This window comes from Phoca vitulina, unplaced genomic scaffold (assembly GCF_004348235.1).
Source record: "Phoca vitulina isolate PV1807 unplaced genomic scaffold, GSC_HSeal_1.0 scaffold12, whole genome shotgun sequence".
NCBI lineage: Eukaryota > Metazoa > Chordata > Mammalia > Carnivora > Phocidae > Phoca > Phoca vitulina.
In genome coordinates, this window is record NW_022589715.1 from 30,456,973 (window position 1) to 30,464,410 (window position 7,438).

Below are 7,438 nucleotides of genomic sequence, written 5' to 3' on the forward strand. Positions count from 1 at the left end.
AAGGTGCAGCTCTTTGTGCCCACGGGTCCTGTCCCCGAGCTACGGAAATAAACTTACTCAGTTGCCTGGGACAACATCTCAAGAATTCTTTCTTGCCTGTTGTGCTCCCGATCCCACAACAGTTTGAGGCAAATTTTGTTTAAGATGTCTGCATCAGATTCCTCACAGTAGCCTTTATTTTGGTCTACTTTTCTTTTTTAAGAGACCTTGAGGTATGAAAAGGACTAGGGAAGAGGGGACGGTGATCCAGTTGCCCGGAGGGCAGTGGTGCAGTTCTCAAGTATGACCACAAGGTGGAGTCCGTTTTGTCCCAAAGAGTTTCACAGACCGTGGACTGACTGGGTGCGACTGCAGTGTTCGTCGGCAGAACAGCCGCAGAGCGTCTTCTCTCTGCTGGAGCTGCCTTCCCCAGAAGCTCAGACACGTACGGTGAGGGCTGCAGCTTGGCGGGAGGCAGGCAGTTTCTGTTTGCACCCTTGGCCCGATCAGGAAAGCTTTCCCTCCAGGATGGCCACTGCTGTGTCTGACCAGGTTCAGACTCAACTGCAAAACTTAGTTCCGTAAGAGCTAAGACTTTTCTGTTTCTGAAAATGCACTTAGGAAAAAGGGAACATTAAACAGAACTCAAGAGATTTCCTGGGGCTTTTTACTAAAGCTCATCCCCACTCTCCTTTTTTACCAAAAACACACACACACACAAAAAAAACCCAAAACCAAAAACAAGGACAATGACACATTTGAACAGGGCAAATCTGACTGAAGGCAACATCTTTCCTGTACAGAGTGCTGGGGGACAAAAAGCCTCTGCTATCCGATAGAGAAAACAAGATGCCGTAGTAATGGGAATTACACTGTTACCAGCATTATTCATCTAACTGTATGTCGAAAAAGCTGGAGGTATGACTTATAATCCTAACAGCAACTTCAGTTTTATTTATTTTATTATTTTTAAAATATTTTATTTATTTGAGAGAGAGAGGGAGCATGAACGGGGAGGGGAGGGGCAGAGGGAGAAGCTGATTCCCCACTGAGCTTCAGGTGAGTTCTCTTGACCTAGAAATGCAGCAGTTTCTTTGCTCCTCCAGACAGTCCCTAAAAATCTACTTCGAACTTCTCCTTTGCTCCTCCATTGCTCCTCTAGATGGGCCTTTTGGTGGTTGTGTAAGACAACCCCCTGGCTCATCTCTCTCGTTCAGCTACCATCATGTCCATGAGACATACTCTCGTGTTCCATGCCCTGAGAAACTGGGCATGCAGGGCCATCCAGCCTCCTTCCAAAGCAGCTCATCAGCCCACCTCTGGCCTGTAGATTGCCCGAGTCAGGGGGAGACACTCATCCACTTCCCTCCATAGCTGCAGGGGACACACATCCAGCCCTCCAAGAACTAAGTGATGCCCCTCTCACTTAGCCTGGGTGAGGGCAGGCACCACCCCACCCCATTAGTCAGGGTCCAGTCAGGAGACAGAAACCACATCAATTAATTTAACTGAGAAAAGTTAACATAAGAGTTGTTAACTAGGCAGAACTAAAAGGCAAAAGAACAGTAAGGTTTCGTGGAGATAGCGTCTATCTATCTTGAGGGCTGGGAGCACAAAGACAAGCAGTTGGAATTATTTAATGTAGAAGCTTGTCGAGGGGCCTGCAGAGCTAAAACTCAGACTTCTGAGGAGGGGGTGCCAGCCAGCTGGCGCTGGATGCCTAAGGGGGTGTGATGACCTACATCAGAGAGAGGTGGGAAACTAAACTGCAATCAACTGATGCGACTGGCATGAACTGTTGCTGCCAAGCTGCAGAAGCATTGCTAGGGTGGTGGAGACAGGAAGAGTTCCCAGGCGGGCAGGAAAAAGCCCTTCTTCGTCCAACCTTGTGATCTCCTCTGCTGCGCCTACTGGCAGAGCCTAAATGCAGCCGCGGGCAGGGGAGAGACCTCACCTAGAATCGTGGAACCTAGTGCAGAGGGTGGGTTTGAAGCTGAGGGGCCACAGCTCAATGACTGCCAACCCCCTTCTTGATTACTCTAAAGAAATGCTCCAGAAATTCTTCTCTCCTCCTTTCCAACCACCAGTACTCTTTGACAGTCTCAGTCTGGGCAATTTGTCTAATCTCAGCTCTCTGTTTTGAAAATCCTACAAATTAGTCTAACTCACAACTTATATTAGTATCCCAATCTATTGTATGTTGGTGTCTCCACTGAAACTTCTAAGCTAATATCCATTACAATAATAATAGCTAACACTGAATGGGCATTTACTATGTACCAGGCAGCATAAGAAATTCACATATTAATAATTCTCATTTAATCTCACCAAGAGTTTTATTATCAAATACTATTGTTAGTATTCATGTACTTTTTAAATCCCCATTTTCTAGATGAGGAAACTGAGATGCATAGAGTTAACTTCCTAAGGCCATACAACTAGCAGGTGATGGAGCTAAAAGTTGAACCCAAATAGTCTGCTTCTACAACTGGCATTCTTTTTTTCCATATCTTCTTTTTGCCTCTTCATGTCTTTCTATTCTTCTGCATGCTGTTCAGTGACCTTGGAAGCTAACCTGGATTACATCGGTGCACTCCCTTGCTCTCTGCCTTCCACTTGGGTTTGGCCCGTGTGGAGCACCAGGAGAGCTCAGAGGATGGCTGGGGTATTTATTAAACTTCCATCGCTGTTGGGGTTCCCAAAAGATTGCTTTCAGCCCTCACCTCTGAGGTGACCCTCTCCATACAGCTCTTGCTGTCTCTGCATTCTGGTCATCAACCTCCCGGTAGGTCTAGAGTGGTAATGGCCCCAAGATACTTCACTGTTCTTGAGTTTTCCCTACACCTTGCCCCAACTGTGGATAGTCCATATATATATTTATATATATTAATTGCTCCTCAAATTGCCCAATTTGGCAACTGTTTCCGGTTGGGACCTTGATGGGCTTTCCCCTTGCACAGTAGCAAAATGGTTTGTAGCAGTCCCAAATCATACATCTTCACACCACGCTGCGCAAGGGAAGGGACAAGTTCTCGTTTAGTGGTTTGAAAGTTTTAAAGGGCAAGGGGGGGTAGGTGGTGTGGGGGACATATGGACTAAGACGTACCAATCAATTGCAGTGTGGACCTGATATAGACCCTAATTCAAATAAACCTTTTAAAAGTTACAACTTGTTTGGGGAGGCATGTTAATGATCAGAGACTGAGTAGGACTTTGCCAGCAATTTACAGTTGACCCTTCAACACCATGGGGGCTAGGGGCACCAACCCCCCCCCCATGCAGTCGAAAATTCACATATAACTTTGACTCCCCCAAAACTTAACTACTAATAGCCTACTGTTGACTGGAAGTCTTCCCAATAACAGTCGATTAATATGTATTTTGTATGTTATATATATTACATACTGTATGCTTACAATAAACTAAAGAAAATATTAAGGAAGAGAAAATATATTTACAGTACTGTACTGTAAAGAAAAAAATCTGCAGAGAAGTGGACCCATGCAGTTCAAACCCATGTTGTTCAAGGGTGAGCAGTGTTTAAGACAGGTTCACCATGGGAATTTCACAAGCCAATAGCATACAGGATAATGTTTCAAGCCAGTAAATAACACACTCCAAACCAATGATAGATTAATCACGTAATTGTTCCAGGCAAGGAAAGACAAAAGGAGTAAAGTCTAAATTTAATTGAGGTATATAATTATACTCAGCTGGTGCTCAGGAGAGATGGTTTAACCAACCCAGAGCTGATGTCCTGCTGCCAGTGCAAAAGTGAAAATCCCCGGTTGCTAGGGCACGTTGCTGGGGACGCGGGCCGAAGATCTCCTTTATGGTTGCTGCTCAGCTTTCACGACTGGAGGAAAGAGTCACCTTTACGGCAGCCTTTCCCAAGGCAGGAGCTAATTGCCCCAAGGTCTTCATAGAGCTATTTAGATCAGCAAAGTATAGTTGAGCCCAGACAAACACTCTCTGATAGTCCTCACAAACTCTTGGTATTTATAGCCTAACTTGCTGTAGTTGCTTCTTATGTCTTTATTGATAAGCCCCAGCAGGGGCCCCCTGCACTGAGCTCCTGAGCTCTTCTCAGTGAGAACAGATGATACCATCCTGACACAACTTACCTCATTCTTAGATCAAAACAACTTTACTTCTAAGAGATTTTTTTTTTTGGTCTTTGTCATAAGCAAGTGGATTAAAACAACTTCACTTAAGTCATAAACAAGTGGATTTGAAATCATATCAAACTAATACATATTGTAACTTTACAAAGCAAATGAAATTCGAACTGACCGGAGTTTGATTTTATTAAATAATTACCGTTTATTTTTTTAGATATGATAATGGAATTTTGGGGATTTCTTTAAAGAGTCCTTACCTGGGGGCGGCTGGGTGGCTAAGTGGGTTAAGCATCTACCTTCGGCTCAGGTCATGATCCCAGGGTCCTGGGATCAAGCACCGCATTAGGCTGGGCTGAGCGCCCCTGCTCAGTGGGGAGTCTGCTTCTCCCCTCCCCACCCCTGAGCACACGCACTCTCTCTTGCTCTCAAATAAAATCTTAAAAAAAAAAACTTAAAAAAAAAGAGTCCTTACCTGTTAGAGATAGATATATACTGAAATATTCATGGATAAAATTATATGATGTCTGGGATTTGCTTCAAAATAATATAGGAGGGGGATGTGAGTGGATATAGATGAAAGGAGATTGATCAATGGATGATGAACATATGGAGGTTCTTTATGCTATTCTATTACTTTTGTGTGCATTAAAAAAAAAACTTTTACTGTGGGAAATTTTAAAGAAAGGAAAGAACCCAAGGTAACAAATTAGCAATTATTCCCCAGTCCCAGTCCCCCTAGCCTGTAGCCCATTAATGTGAAAAGATCCAAACTAGCAGTCTATTTGGCCAGTCAAGATTCAGTTTTCAAATTCTTCCTTAATAGAACTTTTCAGGTACGTTTACAATACATTTACACTTAATTAACATCCTATTAATTCTAATGGAAATGAGATAGTCCAAATTTAATTAATCATTTATGACAACCAGAGAAGGCCCTTTAAGTTAAAATTATTTTGGTTAAACGTTTTCTAAAATGTCTGTATCATTTCTCAGTAAGAAATTAAGTTACTAACAATTGTTTTTCTGGTTTTTTTTTTAAAGATTTTATTTATTTATTTGACAGAAAGAGACACAGCGAGAGAGGGAACACAAGCAGGGGGAGTGGGAGAGAGAGAAGCAGGCTTTCTGCTGAACAGGGAGCCCGACACGGGGCTCGATCCCAGCACCCTGGGATCATGACCTGAGCCGAAAACAGACACTTAACCGACTGAGCCATCCAGGCGCCCGCAATTGTTTTTCTTTTTAATTTTATGACTCATTGTCGTTGTTAGGAAAGCTCAGGCACTGAGCTCGCTGTAATTTAGCCTAGGTTAAATTAATTAATTAATTATCTGGTGTTATTAGTGCTGATTCAAAAGCTCTGAGACTTCTTCTTTCGTAGATGGTGGTCTTCCGTGTTCTCTCTCTTTGTCTCAGCCAGCCGGTCTGCTCCCCCGCCCCATGTGATTGTAATCTGCTCTCTGCTGTCCCTTCTCCACTCCTCATGGCAGCCTAACAGGGTGCCCTGTTCACAGTAGGCACTCAATAAGCACTTATTGAATTGGATTAAACCTGGGAAGAATGGAAGGTTGCCAGAGGAAATCAAATAATTAAGCTCATTAAACCATTACCCTTAATTTTAGACACATCACTTAAGCTGCTGAGTATAGTTTGGGAATTCATACCTGAGTTCCAGATGGTTGAGGTTGCCAGGTATGCGGCTGCTCAGTTAAATGGGGGAGGGTATGGCTCTATTAGATATGAAAATGTATGTCTGCAGGCATGCATAATTGCTGCTAATTTGTACCGCAGGAAGAACAAAAGTAGCAAATTGGTAAAGGAGTTCTATTTCTACTTCTAAAATGAAGAATAGCCGTTGATTACCTTAAGTACAACCTCTACGTTCTTTGTAGATACCAGTGCATGAAAGTATGGTTTGTGAAATTCCACCAAGTTACTTATTGAAATTAAAACATTTTTATAAAAGATGAAATATATTGACTAAAACAAAGAATTAAGTAAATTATGTGGAAAGAAAAACAACCCATAATCTTCATTTAATTGGTCTTGCCTACTAAAACATTTGATCTTTATGCAACACATTTTAAGTATATCTTTAGTAGGCACTTAATTATTTCCCACTAAATATGTTTTGCTCAGGCACAATACCTTGGAGTCCACCTAGATTCCCTTCGGTCTCATCTCACATCCAATCCATCCGTAAATCCTACTGACTCTACCTTCAAAATCCATCTAGAACCAGCCATCTCAACACGTCTAACTGCCGTACCCCAATCCAAGTCACCACTCCTCCTCTCCTGAGCTTTGTTCTAGCTTCTTATCTGTTCTTTTTTTTTTTAAGATTCTATTTATTTATTTCTTTGAGAGAGAGGGAGCATGAGCAGGGGGAGGGGCAGAGGGAAAGGGAGAAGCAGACTCCCCGATGAGCAGGGAGCCTGACATGGGGCTCGATCCCAGGACCCTGAGATCATGACCTGAGCCAAAGGCGGATGCTTAACGGACTGAGCCACCCAGGCATCCCTTCTTATCTGTTGCGCTTCCAGCGACGGTCTGCTCTCCATCCATAGCCGAAGCGATTATTTATAAGACAGTCTTCTATCTCTTCCCTGCTAGTTCCCCCCAGCAGCTCCCGGGACACATCAGTTCCCACTGCGGTCTACTTGTCTACACAACCTGGCCCCTGCCTGCCTCTCAAAACTCCTTTCCTCCACTCCCCCTCAGCCACTCTGCTCCAATCACGTAGGCTTTCTTGCTGCCCTTTAAACACACACTAAATATTGTTGAATGAATGCAACACAATGGCTGCTGAATAAGTGACACAATAATTATAATCAGCAACAATTAGTACAGCTGCTATGCTAGCCCAGCCCAGGGAGATGCTCTTTTACCCAGCGGGTCTAAACTGGTGGTTCTCAGGCTTTACCTGGCATCAGGATCACCCAGGGTGATTCTCCGATGGCTGGCCCACCTCTAGTTTCTGATTCAGTGGGGTTGGGGTGGACCTAAAAATCCGCATTTCTAATAAGTTCCTAAGTGATGCTGCTGATGCTGGTCTAAGCACACGCTTGGCCTAAATATTCTAGCTTGGAAAGCCAATTGAACATTCTGAGCAGAAACTTAGCAAATGTTGTCCTGGTGTTCCTGTCTACTCTTTGGATGGAAATATTAATTGTGGAAATGAAGGGGGGGAACCTTGGACCTCATTTTTTGACACTTAGCCACAGGGTGGCCCCCTAGCTCCAGTGACTCCATTGGTCCCCAGCTAAGATGGTTTGGGTTATTTGGTGAAGTTCCAAACCATTTGTTTTTAAAAAGAAAGAGAAGAAGAAAAAAAAGAA